Here is a 26,534-nt window from a genome sequence, read left to right as displayed (position 1 = left end):
GTTATTGATAGGCTAGGAAAGCATAAAAGACAAATACCAACAACAGTAACAACAAAAATGGACTGTTTTTGAAATTTTTATTTACCTTTCAAATTAGGAGTTCTGTTTTTATGTTTCTGTGATTTTTCTGTTTTTTGAGTAAAAAAGAAAAACAAAACAAGCTTGTTTCAGCTACATCTAAGCAGTATCTATTCCAAAAACTCAGTGCCTGAATTACTAATTTTTAAAGTTTTTTTTCCCTTTTATTAGTTATTAAAACACAAAATCAAAGCAGTGGTGTTTCAATAAACTTAAAATAGTCTGAGAAAAAACAAATGGGAAAATCATTGTATATTTCATATGGGAAAAAAAGTCTTTTGAGAGAAATGATTAGTTTCATCAATACAATGTGGAGAACAAGAAAGCATAATAAGGTGAAACTTAAAAAAAAAATCCAGTAGTAATATTATGAAATGTTAAAAATAATTTAATTTATTTGATACTATCTTATCTTTTGGGCAACTTTGTATATTTTCTATATAATATCTTCATATCTTTCATATGTGTCTATGAATTCATATCTATAAGAGGCATTCAAATATTGTCTTTTCTGTTATCATAGAAAATTCCAAGTGAACAGAAATGATTAATATAGTACATTATATAGCATTGGCATAATTGCCAGTCAAATCTAACACCAAAAATTAGATGTGGTATTTTTTTATCATAAAAAAAGCTATCGACTATGGTAATATGGATTTCTAAATAAGTAAACAAAAAATGAAAAATGACAATCCAGGCTAAAAACTGAGATAAAAATGTAAGTTTTCTATGTATGATAAAGCAGGAGGGACAAAAAAGCATAGTAGATTTGAGGCAGTGTAATTTAGAGACAGTAATGCATTTGGAGTCATATGACATATGACATACTGTATACAGAGCATCGGGCCTGCAATCAGGAGGATCTGTGTTTAATATCTACTAGCTCTGTGACCCTGTTTGCTTTAGCTTCTCATGTAAAATGGGCTTGAGAAGGAAATGTCAAACTACTCTAGTATCTTTGCTGAGGAAATCCCAAATAAGGCCACAAAGTGTCAGACATGACTAAAAATGATTGAAATAGAAAAATAAAACAAAACATGGATTTGGATCCAGGTTTAGCTATAGAATGATCTGCATAACACTGGGAAAAATTATTTAATTTATTTGAGCCTCATTTACTCATCTATAAAATTAAGTGATTGTACTAAATGCCCTCTAAGGTGTCTTGTAGCTCTAAATCAGAAGTGAACTTTTTTGTTTCTGCCAAGGGTCATTTGGATACTTATAATATCATTAGTTGACCATGCAAAATTATCAACTGAAAAATTAGCCTACAATATTTGGTCAAAAATTTAATTAACTCAACCCTAATGTGATGGCTCTGATGTTTTGGCAGGGTCACACCAAATGATTGTATGGCCAGCAAGCTAGACATTCCTGAGCTGTGTGCTAAATTGAGCATCAAATTCTATACACAAAACTTATAAAACTTACTCTATCAATGTCATGTAAAAACAGCTGGATTATCTAGAAGAACTAATAAAAGAAAATCTATAAATTATTTTGAGACTTCTTGATGTTACAAATAAATTATCTGTATAATCCAATTATGATAATTGGTTTTTACCAAGAGCTTAAAATGAAATAGTTCTGAGTCAGCCAATCAAACAAAAACACCAAATCAATCTATAGTTATAAATTGCACATTTTGCAATGTGGGAATAATAGTCTGGATAGCAAAGAATTTATTTCATTCAATTCAGTTCAATTCAATTCAATCCAACAAGCAGTTATTTAATGTCTACAGTGTGTTAGACTCTAGGTACTTAGGGATATTAAAAATAACATTAATGAATCCTTATACATAAGGAGATTATATTCAAATGTTTTGCATATAATTATAAAAGCTTCACAATGTCACATACACACAAATAGTAGAAAGTATTGAAGAATTCATTGTGAATATTCAGTACATTGCTGCCATAATGATTCCTACCTTAGGAACATACTGGAACTGTAAGCAACCCCAGTTGTATAAGACAATTTATACCAGTGCTATCCAATTCAAATAAAAATCAGGGCCTACTAAACAGCATATGAGGTCTCTCCAACAGCAAACAGACTTAGAAAACCACATATTGACATTACTTACTTTCTATCATATTTATATTTATTTATTTCCTAATGACATTTTAATCTTGTTCTTCACTGGGATTATAGAGGCCTATATTTGACATTTCTGATTTAAAACAAGTTTTCATTTTAAAGATAGGGAAAGTGGAATCCAGAGGAGTTAAGGAATTTGGCGAAGGTCACGTGAGTATTAAGAAATAGAGCTTACTCCAAAAATCTGTTTTCATTCCAATTTTCTCTACAAGATTGATTCTATGTAATAATAATCCTATTAATACAAACATTAATTCAGGGTAAATTAATCAAACAGTTTTGCTCTTGAGGATGACATTGGTTAAAAAGCATTTGGTATATACAACAGTTGGTTTAAATGATTGGATTTTTTTCTCTACCATGCTAGTTTGTCATTTGTACAGACACTTGATGGCAGAAGGCTCTTCATTTGTTAAAAACTGAACAAATTTCCATTGGTATAGTAACCATTTGATTCATCATGGAATCATTTTTGAAATCAAAAAGTATACTTTCTATTATTGAATAGGTATAACACGAACTTAAAGCCTTCTTCCTTTGTAATGTCATTCATTATTCTTATTTGAACCCTAACCTATTACCCAAGAACTATGTGTGCAAATAGTTGTAAAAAAATTTAACCACATTCCTCCATTTGAAAATAATATTATTTATTCACAATCTATAGGCATATTACTCTAAAGTGGTTTTTCAGTAATGAAGATGAATTTGCCATAAGCTATCTACATACTCTCTTTCACTGCTTGCTATGATCTAATGACATACATCTGTAAGAAGGCTGCTCAGCATTAGCTTGCTACGATCTGAAACATGAAACAAAACATAACAGGACTCATCTGGAGACTGAACTGTGTAGACTTTGTTGCCATTACTTTCCATTGAGTTATATCTTATGGAACAGAATTAAAAATTCTCATAAAAATAAAGACAAAATAGTACAATTCTCCGGGAGCCATCTCTCATAAAGACTTGAACAGAGTTTATAATCAAACTCAAAGTCAATTTAAAATTGTTTGACTGAGCTCTCAAAGCATTACAGTTTCTTAATGCTATTTATAGTCATGTCTAAGGAAATGCTTTTTTATTTTATATCCTATTTGGAATGTATGTGGGGTGTGTGTGTGTGTGTGTGTGTGTGTGTGTGTGTGTGTGTGAAGTTAAAAAGAAGGATGAAGACTAAAAAATGACTAATGGTCAAGATAGAACCAAATACCAAACTATATGTCAAATAGTTTGCACTTGAACTATACTTTTTCCTATAAATTTTAGACTTTCCTGAGATGATGGGCAAGTCCAGACTTCTGATTTTATCATCATGGGGAAGTCTAGTTTGGAAATTCTCTCAACTTAAAGCAAAGAGGAATAGTGTCTATAAAATTATCTTATAGTTTGGGAATATTAAACGGAATTCTGAGAGTAACTTGGCCAATGTCACACAATTAGTATATTTCAGAGGCAGAACTTAACACCAGTCTTCTTGATCCTCAGAATGAAATCTATCTGCATAGCAATGTAATATTTTCATCATTTAAAGTTTAATTATTTTGATCTCTTTGTTTCTGTTTGTCAAATGTAACATATATAAATAGTCCTTCAGATCTCTTCAGACTGAAGACTTTCTTTAGAGAAAAGAGCATGTATTTTGGCGCAGGGAAAAGAATACAAATAACCAAAAAAAAAAAAAAAAAAACTTGGGTTTGTTTCAAAATACCAAACCCATGAATTATGGATCTGTTCTGACTTTGGCCACCCAAGCCTGTTGATTTTTTCTGGATGTTATTTAAGATTGGAATATATGTGACATTCTGGTGAGATGACACTGATGACCAAAAGTTTTCCATATTGAGATTCAAAGTTCTTTTTTGTCAAAATGTTTTTGGTGGTTGGCAAAGATTATATACTATGAAATGGCATTTTTTTTTTTGCGTGGCCATGACCTTCCCTTAACTAAAACCAAATGTAGTCCAAAGACCTCTAAATGAAAATGATCTCAGTCAATTCAATTCAATCAATAGTTATATTGCATCTGCTTTATGCAAGATATCATCACTAAAGAAACAACAACAACAACAACAACAACAACAACAAAAAAAAAAAAAAAAAAAAAAAAAAACCATGGGCCATTTGCTGGGTATGTGAGATGGGCAGATTCTTGTCCAGGTGCAAACTAAACCAAAAGGCCGCTAAGCTCTTTTTAACTCTGAGATTCTGTATTCCATCACAGAGGTCGCAAATAAGTAGACAAGGATCAAAGACATTTGCAAATAACTATAATTTTTTTTTCATTTAGAACCTTCATTTTATTTTATTTTATTTTGTTATTTTAAAAATAATTATAACTTTTTATTGACAGAACCCATGCCTGGGTAATTTTTTACAACGTTATCCCTTGCACTCACTTCTGTTCTGACTTTTCCCCTCCCTCTCTCCACCCCCTCCCCCAGATAGCAAGCAGTCCTATACATGTTAAATATGTCACAGTAGAGTCTAGATACAATATATGTGTGCAGAACTGAACAGTTCTCTTGTTGCACAGGAAGAATTGCATTCAGAATATAAAAATAACCCGGGAAGAAAAACCAAAATGCAAACAGTTTACATTCATTTCCCAGTGTTCTTTCTTTGGGTGTAGCTGCTTCTGTCCATCATTGATCAATTGAAACTGAGTTAGATCTTCTCTTTGTTGAAGAAATCCACTTCCATCAGAATACATCCTCATACAGTATCGTTGTTGAGGTATATAATGATCTCCTGGTTCTGCTCATTTCACTTAGCATCAGTTCATGTAAGTCTCTCCAAGCATCACTGTATTCATCCTGCTGGTCATTTTTACAGAACAATAATATTCCATAACACTCATATACCACAATTTACCCAACCATTCTCCAGTTGATGGGCATCCATTCATTTTCCAGTTTCTAGCTACTACAAACAGGGCTGCCACAAACATTTTGGCACATACAGGGCCCTTTCCTTTCTTTAGTATCTCTTTGGGGTATAAGCCCAGAAGTAGCACTGCTGGATCAAAGGGTATGCACAGTTTGATAACTTTTTGGGCATAATTCCAGATTGCTCTCCAGAATGGTTGGATTTGTTCACAACTTCACCAACAATGCATCAGTGTCCCAGTTTTCCCACATCCCCTCCAACATTCATCATTATTTTTTCCTGTCATCTTAGCCAATCTGACAGGTATATAGTGGTATCTTAGAGTTGTCTTAATTTCCATTTCTCTGATCAATAGTGATTTGGAACACTCTTTCATATGAGTGGAAATAGTTTCAATTTCATCATCTGAAAATTGTCTTTTTATATCCTTTGACCATTTATCAATTGGAGAATGACTTGATTTCTTATAAATTACAGTCATTTCTATATATTTTGGATATGAGGCCTTTATCAGAACCTTTAACTGTGGAAATATTTTCCCAGGTTGTTGCTTCCCTTCTAATCTTGTTTGCATTAGTTTTGTTTGTACAAAGGCTTTTTAATTTGATATAATCAAAATTTTCTATTTTGTGATCAGTAATGATCTCTAGTTCATCTTTGGTCACAAATTCCTTCCTCTTCCACAAGTCTAAAAAGTAAACTATCCTATGTTTCTCTAATTTATTTATAATCTCATTCTTTATGCCTAAATCATGGATCATTTTGATCTTCTCTTGGTGTGTGGTGTTAAATGTGGGTCCATGCCTAATTTCTGCCATATGAATTTCCAGTTTTCCCAGCAGTTTTTGTCAAATAATGAATTCTTATCCCAAAAGTTAGGATCTTTGGGTTTGTCAAACACTAGATTGCTATAGTTGACTATTTTTTTCTTGTGAACCTAACCTATTCCACTGATCAACTAACCTATTTCTTAGCCAATACCAAATAGTTTTGGTGACTGCTGCTTTATAATATAGTTTTAGATCAGGTACAGCTAAGCCACCTTCACTTGATTTTTTTTTTCATTAATTCCCTTGAGATTCTCGATCTTTTGTTCTTCTATATGAATTTTGTTGTTATTTTTTCTAGATCATTAAAATATTTTCTTGGGAGTTTGATTGGTGTAGCACTAAATAAATTAGTTTAGGGAATATTGTCATCTTTATTATATTCGATCAGCCTATCCAAGAGCACTTAATATTTTTCCAGTTATTTAAATCTTTGTGTGGAAAGTGTTTTGTAATTTTGCTCATATAATTCCTGACTTTCCTTTGGTAGATAAATTCCCAAATATTTTGTGCTATCGACAATTATTTTGAATGGCATTTCTTTTTGTATCTCTTGCTGTTGGATTTTGTTGGTGATGTATAAAAATGCTGAGGATTTATGGGATTTATTTTGTATCCTGCAATTTTGCTAAAGTTGTGAATTATTTCTCATAGCTTTTTAGTAGAATCTCTGAGATTCTCTAAGTATACCATCATATCATCTGCAAAGAGTGATAGTTTGGTTTCCTCATTGCCTACTCTAATTTCTTTAATTTCTTTCTTGACTCTTATTGCTGAGGCTAGGGTTTATAATACAATATTGAATAATAATGGTGATAGTGGGCAACCTTGCTTCACTCCAGATCTTAGTGGGAAAGGTTCCAGTTTTTCCCCATTTCATATGATGCTTACTGCCCATTTTAAATATATGCTACTGACTATTTTAAGGGAAAGTCCCTTTATTCCTATACTCTCAAGTGTTTTTATTAGGAATGGATGTTGGATTTTATCAAATGCTTTTTCTGCATCTATTGAGATGATCATATGGTTTTTGCTAATTTGGTTATTGATATAGTCAATTATGCTAATACTTTTTCTAATATTAAACCAGCCCTGCATTCCTGGTATAAATCCTACTTGGTCATAGTGTATTATCCTGTGGATGATTTTCTGTAATTTTTTTGTTAATATTTTATTTAAGATTTTAGCATCAATATTCATTAGGGAGATTGGTTTATAATTTTCTTTCTCTCTTTTCAACCTGCCTGGTTTAGGTATCAGTCTGTGTCATAAAAGGAATTTGGTAGAACTCCTTCAATCCCTATTTTTTCAAATAGTTTATATAGCATTGGAGTTAATTATTATTTAAATGTTTGGTAAAATTCACATGTAAATCCATCTAATTCTGGGGATTTTTTCTTAGGGAATTGGTTAATAGCTTGTTCTATTTCTTTTTTCTAAAATGGGACTGTTTAGTCTATTTACTTCTTCCTCTGTTAATCTATATTTTTGGGCAAGCTATATTTTTGAAAGTATTCTTCCATTTCATTTAAGTTATGGAATTTATTGGCATAAAGTTGGGCAAAGTAACTCCTCATTATTGCTCTAATTTCTTCTTCATTAGTGGCAAGTTCTTCCTTTTCATTTTTAAGACAGACAATTTGATATTCCTCTTTCCTTTTTTTAATCAGGGTCTATATTGTGGGTTTTTCTCATAGAACCAACTCTTAGTTTTATTAATTAATTCAATAGTTTTTTTTTTTTTACTTTCAATTTTATTGATCTCTCCTTTTATTTTTAGAATTTCAAGTTTGGTGTTTAACCGGGAGTTTTTAATTTGTTCCTTTTCTAGCAGCAAATAACTACAATTAAAGATATATTGTAATTAAGAGCATAAAAAGAAGTCAAATAGAGTCACTTGAGAAATCCAAAAGGAAAAAAAAAATTACTTCTAATTGAGAAGTGATCAGAAAACTCCTTATGAAGGCCATAGTATCTATGCTAGGCTTTGAAAATGAAACATTTCATTGGGAAAGGCACTGTGTGATAACTCATTCCATAAAGGGAAGATAACATGTATTACTAATACACAAGGATGGGAGAGAGAGAACAAAATGGTCAGTTTTGGAATGTAGTAAAATTGGATTGAAACAATACTTTGGAACTGCACTTCCAAGGAGTTAATTTTGTTCAGTACTAAGGAGCTCCTAAAAATTTTGATTTGGAGGAAGAGGCATTGATATGATCAGATATGTGCATTTGGCAGATAATAGAGTTTAAAATTAAGATTGATTTCTGAGAAGGAAGATTGGAGCAAGAATCCCAGTTAGGAAGCTATAGCAACTCAAGTCATAAAACAGTGAAGGAATGATAGGTTTTGATGGCAAAAAGAGGGAGTGGAAAAAACAGTAGATTTTGTTTCAAAAGATCAGAGTTTGAATGGTGACATTGATATTATTCATATGACCTTGGGAAGATTACTTCTAATTGAGAAGTGATCAGAAAACTCCTTATGAAGGCCATAGTATCTATGCTAGACTTGGAAGATGAAAACATTTCATGGGGAAAGGCGTTATTTAATAACTCATTCTATTAAGAAAAAACAACACATATTACTAATAGGCAAAGGTGGGAAAAGGCAGAGGGAACAGAATGGTCAGTTTTAGAATGCAGTAAAATTCTAATTGAGAAGTGATCATAGACAACAATGAAGTATTATAGAGTCACATTGAGGGAGGAGGAAAACAACCAAGAATGTTATCAAGAAAAGATACTTAAGATATGTTATGGAAAAGTTAAAGAGAGTGACTCCTGAGAAGAGATATTCAGATTTGGTAATTAGATGGTCATAAATGATCCTTCAGGAAGTCACTTCATGAGAATCATAGAAAGTGAAATTAAAATGTAGAATAGAGAGATGAGCAGTAATAAAATGGTGAGGCAACAAGTAACAGGAAGTAATATATACCACCCTTTGGCAGATGTTTGGTAATGAAGATAAGGATAGATATAAGGCAATTTGCATGCTGTAGCAATTTCAAATGAAAGTTTGTTTGTTTGTTTGTTTTTTTATAGGGGAAACTGTGTACTTCAAGGTAGGGGGAAGGAGCTGGTAATAACATACTTTTAAATAATTCTTTATGGTTCATAAGACATTTTGCTAACAGCAGACAGATCTTTTAGATAAATTGTACAAATATTACTTTTCCCATTTAACAGATGAGGTAACTGAGACACAGAGTAATGAAATAGTTAATTTTTCAAGGTCATACAGTAAGTATCAGAGCGAGAACTTTAACCCAGAAGGGAGATTGTGTGGTGTTGGAAGCAGTGCAAAAATTAAATAATGAGGTACTGGACTTGGAGTTAGAGTTTAAATCTCAACCATGTGCCTCTTGATAACTATGCTTCTTCATTTTTAAAATGCAAAAGTTGGACAAGAAAGCTTTAGGGAGCATTTAGTAGCTGATTAATTTGTCCTAGGTCCTGTGTTTCATGTTCTTTAAAGTTCCTTTTCCATTCAAATTTATGGTACCATATCTTAAGTCTCAGAAGAGAGTATTTCCAGTGTATCATATTTTAAAAAAGAAAATGAGAGAGAAATAGTGGATAAGGGGAGAGAGATGATAGAACCAAAGAGAAACAGGGAATTAGAGACAGAGAAACAGAGAGACAGAGACGGAAAACAGAGATAGACAGGGAGAGAGACAGAGACAAAGACAGAGAAAACAGAGATTATAGATTCCTAAGAAAAAGAGAACTAAAGGCAGGGGATGAAAGATAAGGTCACCTGTTCTATTCCTGAGTGGCTGAATCTGAGCAATAATGTAATTATCAAATTACTTTATTACATTTCATTTTCATTTCTCTATACAATGTATTTAATATGTATTCAACATTTTGATTGTCCTAGAACAATCTAATATCATTTAACAGCTTGTATGTAACACTCAGCAAAGATGCCATGTGCTTTTCATATGTTATTATATTCTTTGCAGTTAGTCTAACCAGTTTGTAGCTTATAGGATCATAAATCTAGAACTGAAAGGGATGTTAGAGACCCCTAGCTCAACACCCTTTTTTTGCATATGACAAAACTGAAACCCAGATAGATTAGATGACTTAACATTATTTATATCATATGTGGAAGATCCAGAATTTGAAAACAGGATATTTGATTCTAAATCCAGGGCTCTTTCCACTGTGTTATAATCTCAAATAGTCTAAATAATTATTAAAATATTAAAAACTGTTAACAAGAGGCAAAAGCTGATCTAAAGTGATGGACCAAATTGAATGTTTTCATTCACTCCTCTAATATCATAAATTTTTGAAGGTACAAAGGAATTGCTTGAAAAGAATTCAAAAAGGATTAAGAAGACATAAAGACTAATGCATGGGTAATTTTACAGCATTGATAATTGCCAAACCTTTTGTTTCAATTTTTCCCCTCCTTCCTCCCACCCCCTCCCCTAGATAGCAGTATGACCAATACATGTTAAATAAGTTAAATATAAATTAAATACAAAATAAATATACATGTCCAAAACGTTATTTTGCTGTACAAAAAGAACTGGACTCTGAAATAGTGTGCAATTTGAAGGAAATCAAAAATGCAGGTGGATCAAAAAAATAGGGATTGGGAATTCTATGTAATGGTTCTTAGTCATCTCCCAGAGTTCTTTCACTGGGTGTAGCCGATTGAGTTCATTACTGCTCTATTGGAAGTGATTTGCTTCATCTCATTGCTGAAGATGGCCAGGTCCATCAAAATTGATCATCATATAGTATTGCTGTTGAGGTATATATAATGATCTCCTGATTCTGCTCATTTCATTCAGCATCAGTTCATGTAAGTCTCTCCAGACCTTTCTGAAATCATCCTGTTGGTCATTTCTTACCAAACAATAATATTCCATAATATTAATATACCACAATTTATTCATCCATTCTCCAATTGATGGGCATCTACTCAGTTTCCAGTTTCTGGCCACTACAAAGTGGGCTGCCACAAACATTCTTGTACATACAGATCCCTTTCTCTTCTTTAAGATCTCTTTGGGATATAAGCCCAGTAGTAACACTCCTGGATCAAAGGGTATACACAGTTTGATAACTTTTTGAGCATAGTTCCAAATTGCTCTCCAGAATGGTTGGATGTTTTCATAATTCCACTGAATGAAAGAATTTTTAAAATAATGTTGAACCCTCCATTTGAGGGGAGGGGAGGTTGGGTATATGGCGCAACATACTGGCTGATACATTTTCAGTTAAAGTGACTCAAAGAATCTTAGTTAGAAGAACCATGAGAAGCCATTTAATCTAACCCATGCCTGGCTAAACATTTTCTCTTTAGCATTATTAACAAAAATTAATCTAGCCTCCATTTGGAGAATCCAGTGAAAGGAAACACCACTATTCTTCAAAGGAAAAGGAAGAGGAAGAGAATGAACATTTATATACCTACTATGTGCCAGGCAAAGTACATAAAGTACTTTGTAAATATTGCCTCACAACCACCCTGCAAAGTATATGTTATCCCCATTTTATTAAAGAAATTGATGCAAAGAGAGATTAAGTAACTTGCCCATGATCCAATAGAAGGTTAATGTCTGAGGTCAGAGTTAAACCCTGGTCTTCCTGGATCTAGAAATTATTCCATACATTGCAATACCTAACTTCCTCTGCCTCTTACTTTTGGACCAATCTAACTGTTAAAATCTAACATAAAGCCTAAAAATGCTTTTTTTTTTTTTTTTTTTTTTGCAAGTTTCATGTGTTGCCCTCTTTGGCCAAGCAGTACAAGTCTAAAATCTCTTCCACATGGCTACCCTGTAAATACTTAAAGACTATAATCATGTTCCCCCTGTGTTTCCCTCTCTCCAGACTCACTATTCCCAGTTCTTTCAACTAATTCTTATATGGCAGGATCTCCAGTGTTCTCGACATACTAATTGCTTTCTCATGGATATGCTCCAGTTCATCTGTGTCCTTAAAATGCAGCACCAAGAATGGAACACAAGTAAACCAAGTAAAAATACAATTAAAATTTTACCTTTCTTATGCTAGGAAGTCAATAAGCATTTAAAAAGTGATTACTATGTACCAAACATTTTGAAAAATGCTTTATAAATTTCTCATTTAATCCTCATAACTCTTCAAAGTAGGTGCCATTATTATTTCCATTTTACAGTTGATGAAACTGAGGCAAAATCATGCCTAGTGTAGCATAGCTAATTTGGAGACAGGATTTGAAGTTGTGTCTTCTTGATTCCAGATCTGGTGCTCTATCCACTGCACTACCTAGCTATAGCTGTATAGCTTCCAATATACAACCTAGAATAGCATTAAGATTTTTATGTACTATTGACAAATACTGAGAAATTCCTCAGTCCTTTACACAAGGTCTGTAACTTCATAAGGTTAATTTTTGGATGCAAGATAGAACTTTATATTTACCCTAATAAATGTCTGTAGATCTTCCTTGTCACAAGTTTTCCATTAAAGTAAGAATTAATCCCAAAGTAAGACTTGTTGGGAATCTAAGATAAGTTTCAAGAACTAGTTCCAATGTGAAATATGTTGTCTGAGACACATTCAAATGAATAGACTCAAAACTGCTCTAGGGGTCATTGAAGTCAGTGAATGATTAAATACACAGAGAGAGAGAGAGAGAATAGAGTTGAAGTCTAGATGAACAAAGACTTGAGTTGATTCTATAACTATCCTGAGAACTTGGGGAAAGGAAATGCTCCCCCTTCTTCTATTAAACTTGACCTTCAGAATTCTACAATCTAAGATTTAATGAGACACAGAATGACATAATTGAGAAGGAAAAGAGTTGATGAAAAAGGTAATATCCCAAAGCCATAGTATAGATTAAAATTATTTTAGTTAAGAGAAAGAGTGAACTAGAAGGTTTTTTTAATTATATTTTCAAAAAAATATTTATACATTATTTCCCAGTTATATTTAAACCACTTTTTTACATTTTTATAGCTTCTGAGTTCCAGATTCTCTCCCATTTTCCCACCCCCAGCCCCTATTAAGAAACCACATGTAAAGTTTTGCAAAATATTTCCATAAAAGTCAGCTTATGAAAGAAAACACAAATCTCTCACTACCCTCCAAAAAAAAAACAAGAAAAATAAAGTAAAAAAAAAATTAAAAACAGAAAAAGAGAGAGACTATGCTTCAATATGTATCAGACACAATGAGTTCCTTCTCTTAGTGTGGATAAGATTTTTCATCCAAAGTCCTTCAGAGGATTCATGAATCATTTTACTGCTAAGAATAGCAAAGTCATTTATGACTGATCATCTCAGAACATTACTATTACTTTGTATATAGTACATTTCACTTTGAATTCCTAGAGGATTTTTTCTGAGAGCAGCTTCCTTGTCATTTCCCATAAAGTAATAAAATTCCATCATAATCAAATACCACAATTTAAGTCATTCCCTAATTGATGGGCATCCCCCCACCAAATTCCAAATTTTTGCCCTGAAAAGAGAGCTGCTACAAATATTTTTGTACATATTGACCCTTTTCCTTTTAAAAAAAAGTTCTTTGGGGAATCATGCCTATTAGTGGTATTGTTATATCAAAAGTTATATATGATTTTATATAGCTCTTAGAGCATAGTCATATCTTTTGATCTTTTATCAATTGGGGTATGGCTCTTATTTTTTATAAATATGGCTCAGTTCTCTCTATAACTATATTTCCCCCCATTTGTTCTATTTTCTCCCTCCTTTCACTCTCTCCCTTCTCAAAAGTGTTCTGTTATTAACCATTCCTTCCCAGAATATGCCCTCTCTTTTATCACCTTCCCCCTTTCCCATTTCCCATTCTCCTTCTATTTTCCTGTAGGGCAAGATAGATTTCTAAATCCATATTTTTAATGTTCTTGTTTGGTTTTCCTAGAGGTCTTGAAGAAGCCTTTGTTTCAGCAGATTAATCACCACAAGAGTAGCCAGGTGTTAAAGTCCAAATCCTTTATTATCTCCTCCACAATCTTGTCTCCTTTGCTAAGGCCCAAGCTAGCTTTCTTAGAGGCCTTCCAGAGTCTTGGTTTTAGTGGAGAAGTTAAGAAGGAGAGCCCTGCCACCAAGGTGGTGTGAGATGGGATGGATGAATCTGGCTCTGAGTCCCCTCTGAATCTGTGTCTGGCCCTTCTGAGTCTCTTTCCAAGTCCTTCTGAGTCTGTCTCCAGCTTTGACAGGTCTTGGTCTCAGTAGAGAAATGAAGGAGAGCCTGCCACCAGGAGCCTGACTGAAGAATGGATGAATTTCTCTCCCTGGTTCTGAGAGCTTGGGCTCCTGCCTCTAGTCCACTTGTCTATTCTGCCTATGAATGAATATGGCTATGCATCACAGCTTATATGCTCTACACTGAGTATAAACCAATAATTATATCACTAGGAAACCATTATTTGTTATTATATTAAATCAGTCATAGTGAACTTAGAGAACTATTAATCACCATACTAAAATAGATAACCATTGTATTTATCAATTCAACTGACTTAGGACCTTGTAAGAATCCTTGTTTTAACTACAGAATTCTGGTCCATAACACATATTGAATGGGTATGTTATTTCCCCTTTGAGCCAAATCTGATGAGAGAAAAGTTCATTCACTCTCTCCTTTCCCTTTTCCCTTCCAATGTAAAAGCTGTTTTTATTTCCTTGTCTTTTTATGGCAGATCATTTATACCATTCCGTTTCTCTCTTTCCCTTTCTCCCAATACATTCCTCTCTCACCACCTCTGTATTTGTCTATATATATTCCCTTCTAACTGCCATAATAATGAGAAAGTTCTAAGGAGTTATAAGTATCATCCTTCCATGTAGAAATATAGATAACCTTATTAAGTTCCTTATGATATTACTTTCCTGATTACCTTTGCATGTATTAGAATCCTTACAAAGTGATGTCAGTTGCCTAATTTAGCATGGTTCAGTATGATTGATCTGATCCTACAAGAAGATGTTATGGGCCAGAACTTAAAACAAGGTACTAAGTGGAACTGATAGAAACAATGCTTGTGTTCACACCTTTAGAGAGCTCATATAAGCAAGAAGCTCTTAGGACCAAAGAGCACTCTGAGAGGAAGCCCACAAGCCCACTCTCAGAGGCAAAGTCAGATTCATTCCATCTTCCACCTTTGTGCTGGCTGGAGGCTGAAGAAAGCAGAGGCAAAGGACAAGCTGCAAGAGCTCTTGGAATCAAGCAGAGAGATAGGCCTCTAAGAAAGCTAACCGGGCCCAAGGAAAGAGATAAGACTTTTGGATTTTATCAGCTGGCTGTATTTGGCATGATTATTACTTGGAACTGAAACTAAGGCTGCCTCCAGAAAACCTCCCCAAGAACTCTCAGAGAGAACTATCATATATTATACAAAAGAAGAACATCACAGTATGCTTCCCCTGAGTCCTGTATTTGAAACCCAAATTTTCTATTCAGCTCTGGTGTTCTCATCATGAATGCTTGAAAATCTTCTATTTCATTGAATTTTCACCTTTTATCTGGAAGGATTATACTCAGTTTTACTGAATATGTGATTCTTGGTTGCAATTCTAGCTCCATTGCTCTCTGGAATATCATATTCCAAGCCCTCCAGTCCTTTAAGGTAAAAGCTGCAAAATCTTGTGTTGTCCTGATTGTAGCTCCATAATACTTGGATTGTTTCTTTGTGGATACTTGCAATATTCTCTTCTGGATTTAGGAGTTTCAGAATTTGGCTATAATATACCTGGGAGTATCCATTTTGGCATCTCTTTCAGGAGGTGATTGGTAGAGCCTTTCAATTTCTATTTTACCCTCTGGTTGAGAATAACAAAGCAGTTTTTCTTGATAACTTTTTGAAAGATGATGTCCAGGCTCTTTTAGGTTTTTTTATCATAACTTTCAGGTAGACTAATAATTTTTAAATTATTTCCCCTGGATCTATTTTCCAAATATGTTGTTTTTTCGAGTGAGATGATTTCACATTTTTTTCTATTTTTTTTCTTTTTTGGTTTTACTTTATTCTATCTAGATTTTTCTTAAAGCCATTAGTTTCGGACTTCCGGTTAAGATGGTGGAGAGGAGGTACACAGCTGTGTAAGCTCCGCACTTTCTCTCACTATCCATTTCAATACAAGCCTCTGAATTAGTGCTTGACTGAAAAAAAAAACACCCACAAATAGTTACCAAGAGAAGCCATCCTTGAGATTCGCAAAGAAAGGTCTGTTTCTACTGGAGGGCTGGGACGGTTTTAGATCAGGCACAGGCGGCAGGCAGTGGCAGTGAGAGCACGGGAGCAGACTGGAGAGGGGGTGGGGAGTTATCGCAGCCGTCTCTGCGGGAAGAGCTTCGCTACAGGTTTGGATACCTTGCCCTGGCAGCAAGTCAGCAGCCCAGCAAAGAAGCTAAAAACACCAGGGTTGAAGACTACAACCCCAAATAGCTGGAGTCTCTCGGGACCTGGCCACCACTCCCCTCCCTCCCCACAGTGACTCAGCACGCTCTGGGATCTCAGAGTGCAGGCGCAGCACAGTAGGGCTAGTGCCTCACTGCTGCCCCCCCCCCACAGTCTGTAGAGGAAGCTCGGTAACACCACCCAGCCCCTCCCCCAAAGAAAGACTCCAGTTTTTTCTGTTTTTCTTTGCTAGTTTGTCTTTGATTATTAGACAGAATGAGCAAGAAAATGAAGAGGACTTTAACCCTTGACAGCTTCTACACAGATAGAGAGCAGACTCTAAATCCTGAGGAGACTAAAAACAGACAGTCTCCAGGTGAATCCCCAAAGGAGGAGTTCATCTGTTCCTCAGCACAGATGAACCTCATAGAAGTAATTAAAAAGGCTCTCACAAGGGAGCTAGAAGAAAAATGGGAGGCTTGGCAAAAGAGCCTGGAGAAGTCAGTTAAAGAAAGAGTGGATAAAGAAATAAAATCCTTGAAAAATAGGATTAGTGAACTGGAAACAGAAAATAGCTCTCTAAAAAACAAAATTGGCGAAATGGAAAAAAATTCCACAGAACAAAAGAACTCAATGGGACAATTACAAAAAGATTTTTAAAAAGTGAGTGAAGAAAATACTTCACTGAAAATCAGAATTGAACAATTGGAATTGAATGACTCGAGGAGACAAGAAGAATCAGTCAAGCAAATCCAAAAAAATCAAACAATGGAAAAGAATGTAAAATACCTTCTAAGGAAGACTACAGACCTGGAAAACAGATCCAGGAGAGACAATCTGAGAATCATTGGACTCCCAGAAAAACATGATGAAAAAAAGAGCCTGGACACTATTTTCCAGGAAATTATCAAAGAGAACTGCCCAGAAGTCATAGGAAAAGAGGAAAAAATAAACATTGAAAGGATTCATCGATCACCCACTGAAAGGGATCCTAAAATCAAAACACCAAGGAATATAGTGGCCAAATGCCAGAACCCTCAGACAAAGGAAAAAATATTGCAAGCGGCTAGAAAAACCCAATTCAAGTATCAAGGAGCCACAATAAGGATCACCCAGGATCTGGCAGCATCCACATTAAAGGATCGAAGGGCCTGGAATATGATATTCTGAAAGGCTAAGGAATTTGGTATGCAACCAAAAATAACTTACCCAGCTAGAATGAGTATCTTTTTCCAGGGAAGAAGATGGACATTCAACGAAGTAAGCGAATTTCACTTATTTTTGATGAAAAAGCCAGAACTTAACAAAAAGTTTGATCTACAAATATAGAACTCAAGAGAAATCTAAAAAGGTGAAGATTAATCTTGGGAACTATATTTCGGCTATAAAGATGTATAAAGAATACATGTATACCTTGTTCTAGAAACTGATGTGGAAAGGACATTGTACCAGAAAAAGGGTAAAGTGGGGGTAGTACATCTCATGAAGAGGCATAGGAAACCTATTATATCTGAGAGAAAGAATGGAGGGGGATGAATATAGTGGGTATCTTACTGCCTTCAGAATTGGCTTTAAGTGAAAAATCTTAAGACATATTCAATCTATGATGAAACTTCTCCCACCTCATTGAAAACTGAGAAGGGAAAAGTGAAAAGGGAAGGAATAAGCTAAGTGGAAGGGAATACGGAAACTGGGAGGGAAAGGGGTAAGATAGGGGGAGGAACTCTAAGGCGGGGGGAGGGATACTAAAAAGGGAAGGCTGTGAGAAGCAAGTGGTGCTCACAAGCTTAATACTGGGAAGGGGGGTAAAGGGGAAAGAAGGGAGAAAAGCATAAACCGGGGTTAACAAGATGGCAAGTAATACAAAATTGGTCATTCTAACCATAAATGTGAACAGGATAAACTCCCCCATAAAGAGGAAGCGGTTAGCAGAATGGATTAAAAGCCAGAATCCTACAATATGTTGTTTACAGGAAACACACCTGAAGCGGGGAGATACACACAGAGTAAAGGTAAAAGGTTGGAGCAGAATCTACTATGCTTCAGGTGAAGTCAAAAAAGCAGGGGTAGCCATCCTGATCTCAGATCAAGCTAAAGCAAAAATTGATCTAATTAAAAGAGATAAGGAAGGGCACTATATCTTGCTAAAGGGTAGCATGGATAATGAAGCACTATCTATATTAAACATATATGCACCAAGTGGGGTAGCATCTAAATTCTTAAAAGAGAAATTAAGAGAGCTGCAAGAAGAAATAGACAATAAAACTATAATAGTGGGAGATCTTAACCTTGCACTCTCAGAATTAGATAAATCAAACCACAAAATAAATAAGAAAGAAATCAAAGAGGTAAATAGAATACTAGAAAAGTTAGATATGCTAGATCTCTGGAGAAAATGTAATGGAGACAGAAAGGAGTACACCTTCTTTTCAGCAGTTCATGGAATCTATACAAAAACTGACCATATATTAGGACATAAAAACCTCAAACTCAAATGCAGTAAGGCAGAAATAGTAAATGCATCCTTTTCAGACCACGATGCAATGAAAATTACATTCAACAAAAAGCTAGGGGGAAGTAGACCAAAAAATAATTGGAAACTAAATAATCTCATACTAAAGAATGATTGGGTGAAACAGCAAATCATAGACATAATTAATAACTTCACTCAAGAAAACGATAATAATGAGACATCATACCAAAATGTATGGGATGCAGCCAAAGCGGTAATAAGGGGAAATTTCATATCTCTAGAGGCCTATTTGTATAAAATAGAGAAAGAGAAGGTCAATGAATTGGGCTTGCAACTAAAAATGCTAGAAAAGGAACAAATTAAAAACCCCAGTCAAACACTAAACTTGAAATTCAAAAATAAAAGGAGAGATCAATAAAATTAAAAGTAAAAAACTATTGAATTAATTAATAAAACTAAGAGTTGGTTCTATGAAAAAACCAACAAAATAGACAAACCCTTAGTAAATCTGATTAAAAAAAGGAAAGAGGAAAATCAAATTGTTAGTCTTAAAAATGAAAAGGGAGAACTCGCCACTAATGAAGAGGAAATTAGAGCAATAATTAGGAGTTACTTTGCCCAACTTTATGCCAATAAATTCGACAACTTAAATGAAATAGAAAAATACCTCCAAAAATATAGCTTGCCCAAACTAACAGAGGAAGAAGTAAATATCCTAAACAGTCCCACCTCAGAAAAAGAAATAGAACAAACTATCAATCAACTCCCTAAGAAAAAATCCCCAGGACCAGTTGGATTTACATGTGAATTCTATCAAACATTTAAAGAACAATTAACTCCAATGCTAAATAAACTATTTGAAAAAATAGGGACTGAAGGAGTCCTACCAAACTCCTTTTATGACACAGACATGGTACTTATACCTAAACCAGGTAGGCTGAAAACAGAGAAAGAAAATTATAGACCGATCTCCCTAATGAATATTGATGCTAAAATCTTAAATAAAATATTAGCAAAAAGATTACAGAAAATCATCCCCAGGATAATACATTATGACCAAGTAGGATTTATACCAGGAATGCAGGGCTGGTTCAATATTAGGAAAACTATTAGCATAATTGACTATATCAATAACCAAACAAACAAAAACCATATGATCATCTCAATAGATGCAGAACTATCATATATTATACAAAAGAAGAACATCACAGTATGCTTCCCCTGAGTCCTGTATTTGAAACCCAAATTTTCTATTCAGCTCTGGTGTTCTCATCATGAATGCTTGAAAATCTTCTATTTCATTGAATTTTCACCTTTTATCTGGAAGGATTATACTCAGTTTTACTGAATATGTGATTCTTGGTTGCAATTCTAGCTCCATTGCTCTCTGGAATATCATATTCCAAGCCCTCCAGTCCTTTAAGGTAGAAGCTGCAAAATCTTGTGTTGTCCTGATTGTAGCTCCATAATACTTGGATTGTTTCTTTGTGGATACTTGCAATATTCTCTTCTGGATTTAGGAGTTTCAGAATTTGGCTATAATATACCTGGGAGTATCCATTTTGGCATCTCTTTCAGGAGGTGATTGGTAGAGCCTTTCAATTTCTATTTTACCCTCTGGTTGAGAATAACAAAGCAGTTTTTCTTGATAACTTTTTGAAAGATGATGTCCAGGCTCTTTTAGGTTTTTTTATCATAACTTTCAGGTAGACTAATAATTTTTAAATTATTTCCCCTGGATCTATTTTCCAAATATGTTGTTTTTTCGAGTGAGATGATTTCACATTTTTTTCTATTGTTTTCTTTTTTGGTTTTACTTTATTCTATCTAGATTTTTCTTAAAGCCATTAGTTTCGGGCTTCCAGTTAAGATGGTGGAGAGGAGGTACACAGCTGTGTAAGCTCCGCACTTTCTCTCACTATCCATTTCAATACAAGCCTCTGAATTAGTGCTTGACTGAAAAAAAAAACACCCACAAATAGTTACCAAGAGAAGCCATCCTTGAGATTCGCAAAGAAAGGTCTGTTTCTACTGGAGGGCTGGGACGGTTTTAGATCAGGCACAGGCGGCAGGCAGTGGCAGTGAGAGCACGGGAGCAGACTGGAGAGGGGGTGGGGAGTGATCGCAGCCGTCTCTGCGGGGAGAGCTTCGCTACAGGTTTGGATACCTTGCCCTGGCAGCAAGTCAGCAGCCCAGCAAAGAAGCTAAAAACACCAGGGTTGAAGACTACAACCCCAAATAGCTGGAGTCTCTCGGGACCTGGCCACCACTCCCCTCCCTCCCCACAGTGACTCAGCAGAGTCGAGAAAGATATTAAAGGAATTAGAGTAGGCACTGAGGAAACCAAACTATCACTCTTTGCAGATGATATGATGGTATACCTAGAGAACCCCAGAGATTCTACTAAAAAGCTATTAGAAATAATTCATAATTTTAGCAAAGTAGCTGGCTACAAAATAAATCCCCATAAATCCTCAGCATTTTTATACATCACCAACATAACCCAACAGCAAGAGATACAAAGAGAAATTCCATTCAGAATAACTGTTGATACCATAAAATATTTGGGAATCTCTCTACCAAAGGAAAGTCAGAAATTATATGAGCAAAATTATAAAAAAGTCTCCACACAAATAAAGTCAGACTTAAATAATTGGAAAAATATTAAGTGCTCTTGGATCAGCTGAGCGAACAAAATAAAGATGACAGTACTCCCTAAACTAATCTATTTATTTAGTGCTATACCAATCAGACTTCCAAGAAAATATTTTAATGATGTAGAAAAAATAACAACAAAATTCATATGGAACAATAAAAAGTCGAGAATCTCAAGGGAATTAATGGGAAAAAAAATCAAATGAAGGTGGCCTAGCTGTACCTGATCTAAAATTATATTATAAAGCAGCAGTCACCAAAACCATTTGGTATTGGCTAAGAAATAGATTAGTGGATCAGTGGAAAATGTTAGGTTCACAAGACAGAATAGTCAACTATAGCAATCTAGTGTTTTACAAACCCAAAGACCCTAACTTCTGGGATAAGAATTCATTATTTGATAAAAACTGCTGGGATAATTGGAAATTAGTATGGCAGAAATTAGGCATGGACTCACACTTAACACCATATACCAAGATAAGATCAAAATGGGTCCATGACCTAGGTATAAAGAACGAGATTATAAATAAATTAGAGGAACACAGGATAGTTTATCTCTCAGACTTGTGGAGGAGAAAGAAATTTGTGACCAAAGATGAACTAGAGACCATTACTGATCACAAAATAGAAAATTTTGATTACTTCAAATTAAAAAGCCTTTGTACAAACAAAACGAATGCAAACAAGATTAGAAGGGAAGCAACAAACTGGGAAAACATCTTCACAGTTAAAGGTTCTGATAAAGGCCTCATTTCCAAAATATATAGAGAACTGACTCAAATTTATAAGAAATCAAGCCATTCTCGAATTGATAAATGGTCAAAGGATATGAACAGACAATTTTCAGAGGATGAAATTAAAACTATTACCACTCATATGAAAGTGTTCCAAATCATTATTGATCAGAGCAATGCAAATTAAAACAACTCTGAGATACAACTACACACCTGTCAGATTGGCTAAGATGACAGGAAAAAATAATGATGAATGTTGGAGGGGATGTGGGAAAACTGGGACACCGATGCATTGTTGGTGGAGTTGTGAAGGAATCCAACCATTCTGGAGAGCAATCTGGAATTATGCCCAAAAAGTTATCAAATTGTGCATACCCTTTGACCCAGCAGTGTTTCTATTGGGCTTATATCCCAAAGAAATACTAAAGGGAAAGGGACCTGTATGTGCCAAAATGTTTGTAGCAGCCCTATTTGTAGTGGCTAGAAACTGGAAAATGAATGGATGCCTATCAATTGGAGAATGGCTGGGTAAATCGTGGTATATGAATGTTATGGAATATTATTGTTCTGTAAGAAATGACCAGCAGGATGAATACAGAGAGGATTGGCGAGACTTACATGAACTGATGCTAAGTGAAATGAGCAGAACTAGGAGATCATTATACACTTCAACAACGATATTGTATGAGGACATATTTTGATGGAAGTGGATTTCTTTGACAAAGAGACCTGAGTTTCAACTGATAAATGATGGACAGAAGCAGCTACACCCAAAGAAAGAACACTGGGAAACGAATGTGAACTATCTGCATTTTTGTTTTTCTTCCCGGGTTATTTATACCTTCTGAATCCAATTCTCCCTGTGCAACAAGAGAACTGTTTGGTTCTGCAAACATATTGTATCTAGGATATACTGCAACATATCCAACATATATAGGACTGCTTGCCATCTAGGGGAGGGGGTGGAGGGAGGGAGGGGAAAAATCAGAACAGAAATGAGTGCAAGGGATAATGTTGTAAAAAAATTACCCTGGCATGGATTCTGTCAATATAAAGTAATTATTAAATAAAAATTTTTTAAAAAGCCATTTGTTTCCATTTGCTCAAATTCTAATTTTTAAGGAATTATTTTCCTCAGTGACCTTTTGTACCTCCTTTCACATTGGGTTAATTTTACTTTTTAAGGCATTCTTCTCCTGATTAATTTTTTGTATTTCCTTTTGTACTCTCTCAGTTCTTTTCCCAATTTTCCCTCTATCTTTTTACTTGATTTTCAAAATCCTTTTTGAGCTCTTCCATAGCCAGAGACCAATTCTTATTTTTCTTAGAGACTTTGGATGTAGGAGCTTTGACTTTGTTACCAGCATAGTAACTTTATATAATCATAAACTTTTTCTGTTTGTTCATTTTCCTAGCCTACTACTCAGCTTTTAACTTTTTGTTAAAATAGGGCTCTATTTCCAGGATGGATAATGTACTGTCCCATCCTTCAATAGTGTTGTGCAGCTAGTTTCGTTGTTGTTGTTGCTGCTGCTGCTGCTTCTATTGCTCTTTGATTGCTATTTATTTATTCAGTTTTTTAAATTTATTTTAATATACATTGCTTTATGAATCATGTTGGGAAAGAAAAATCAGAACAAAAGGCAAAAATCGTGGGAGAGGGAAAAAACCTCCAAAAAAGAAGTTAATATAGGATGCGTTGATTTGCATTCAATCTCTATAGTTCTTTTTCTGCATGCAGATGACATTTTCTGTCCAAAGTCTATTGGGATTCTAAAACATTGACAAGAACCAAGTCTTTCATAGTTAATCATCATACGTTCTTGCTGTTACTGAGTACAATATGTTCCAGGTTCTGCTTGTTTCACTCAACATCGGTTTTTATAAATCTTTCCAGGCTCTCTAAAATTAGCTTGTTCATCATTTTTATAGAAGAATAATATTCTATTACCTTCATGTATTACAACTTGTTCAGCTATTTCCTAATTGATGGGCATCTATTCATCTTCTAATTCTTTGCTACCATGAAAAGAGCTACAACAAACATTTTTGCACATGTGAATCCGGTGCTACAAACATTTTTGCACATGTGAATCCTTTTCCCTCCTTTATCCTTGTATCCTTGGGATACAAACCCAGTAGTGGCACTGCTGGGTCAAGAGTATTCACAGTTTGATAGCCCTTTGGTCATACTTTCATACTGCTCTCCAGATAATTGGGTTATTTCACAACTCCATTAACGATGCATTAGTGTTTTACAATTCCCACATGCCTTCAATATTTATCATTCTCTTTTCTGGTCACCTTAGCCAATTTGCGAGGTATGAGGTGGTACCTCAGAGGTGTTTTAATTTGCATTTCTACAATCAATAGTGATTTACAGCATTTTATATGACTATAGATAGGTTTGACTTTATCATCTGAAAACTGTTCATATCCTTTGACCATTTATCAATTGGTGAATGACATGTATTATTATAAATTCCATAAAAAGTTCTTTATCTATTTTGGAATTAGATCTTTATCAGAAACACTGTCTGTGACTTTATAGGCTTGCAAATATGTGTCTGTGTGTGTGTGTGTGTACGTGTATATTGTTCGCTCTTCATACCATTCTTATTAAACTATACATCCTTCTATAATCCTCCTCATCCTATTCCTTCACCCTCTTATTTATTTATAAATTTAGAAGACTTTTGTTCTTTATTATGTTGAGAGCTAATGTGAGTTGGATTCCTTCTAAAATCCTTGGCTTATTCTCCCCCCTCATCTCCTTATCCTTTGAAGCATTTTTCCCTTGCTCTCCTAATTTCTTTATGGTATCATCCTTTATGCCCATAGTGTGTGCCCATTTTGACCTTATGTGGTGTGAGATCTAAATCTATGCACGTTTCTGACATATTATTTTCTAGTTTTCCCAAGAATTTTTGTCAAATAGTGACTTCTTATCCCAGAAGCAGGAGTTTGGGGGTTTATCAAATACAAGATTATAACAGGCTTTAATTATTGTGTCATATGTATCTATTCCACTGATCCATCACTCTATTTTTTAGTCAGTACCAAATTAATTTGTTGACTGCTGCTTTATAATAAGTTTTAGGTTTCATACTACTAAACCATTATCCTTTGTATTTTTTTTATTAATTCCTTTGATATTCTTTATCTTTTGTTCTTCCAGATGAATTTTGTTATCATTTTTTCTAGTTCTATTAAAGAATTTTTTGGCAGTTTGATTAGTATGGTGCTGAACAAGTAGATCAATTTAGGCAGAATTGTCATTTTATTATATTTGCTCAGTTGACCCATGAGTAATACATCTTTTCTCAATTGTTTAGACCTGACTTTATTTGTTTTGTAATTGTGTTCATATAGTTCTTGGATTTGTCTTGGTAGGTAGACACCTAGATATTTTATTTTGTCTATAGTTATTTTAAATCAAATTTCTCTTTCTATCTCTTGCTGGTGGGCTTTGTCAGTTATATAGAAATGTTGACAATTTTGTGAGGATATTTTATATCCTGCAACTTTGCTAAAGCTTTTAATTGTTTCAAGTAAATTTTTGGATAATTTTCTAGGATTCTCTAAGTATACCATTATATCATCTGTAAAGAATGAAAGTTTTATTTCCTCATAGCCTATTCTAATTTCATTCATTTATTTTTCTTTTCTTAATGTTAAAGCCAACATTTCTAGTACAATTGTGAATAATAATGATGATAATAGGCATCTTTGTTTCACCCCTTATCTTATTGAGAATGCATCCAACTTAACTATTACAAATAATGATTTCTGCTGATTTTCCATAGATACTGCTTATTATTTTAAGGAAAACCCCTTTATCCCTATGCTGTCTAATGTTTTTAATAGCAATTGGGTGCTGTATTCTGTCAAAAGTTTTTTTTTCTGCATTTATTAAGATTATCATATGATTTTCATTGGTTTTGCAATTAATATGGTCAATTACGGTAATAGTTTTCCTGATATTGAATAAAGCCCTGCATTCCTGGTATAAATCCCACATGGTCATAGTGCATTATCCTCTGATAAGTTGCTATAATCTCTTTGCTAATATTTTGTTTAAATTTTTTGCATCAATATTCATTAGGGAGATTGGTCTCTCTATTTTGGCTCTTCCTGATTTAGAACAAAAAAATCACTGAGTGGCATTCCAAACTAAATATTTGTGTCAGAGAAAAAATTTGGCAGGAATCTTTCTTTACTTTTTTTTTTTCAAAATAGTTCACCTAGATCACCGGGACTTCCGGCCAAGATGGCGGAGAGGAAATACACTACTGTGTAACCTCCGTGTTTTTCTCTCACTATTCATTTCATTTCATGCCTCTGAATTAATGCTCGACTGAAAAAAAAAAAAAAAAACATACAAT

This window comes from Antechinus flavipes, chromosome 4 (assembly GCF_016432865.1).
Source record: "Antechinus flavipes isolate AdamAnt ecotype Samford, QLD, Australia chromosome 4, AdamAnt_v2, whole genome shotgun sequence".
In the NCBI taxonomy this organism is placed as follows: domain Eukaryota; kingdom Metazoa; phylum Chordata; class Mammalia; order Dasyuromorphia; family Dasyuridae; genus Antechinus; species Antechinus flavipes.
This window is presented reverse-complemented; position numbering follows the sequence as displayed.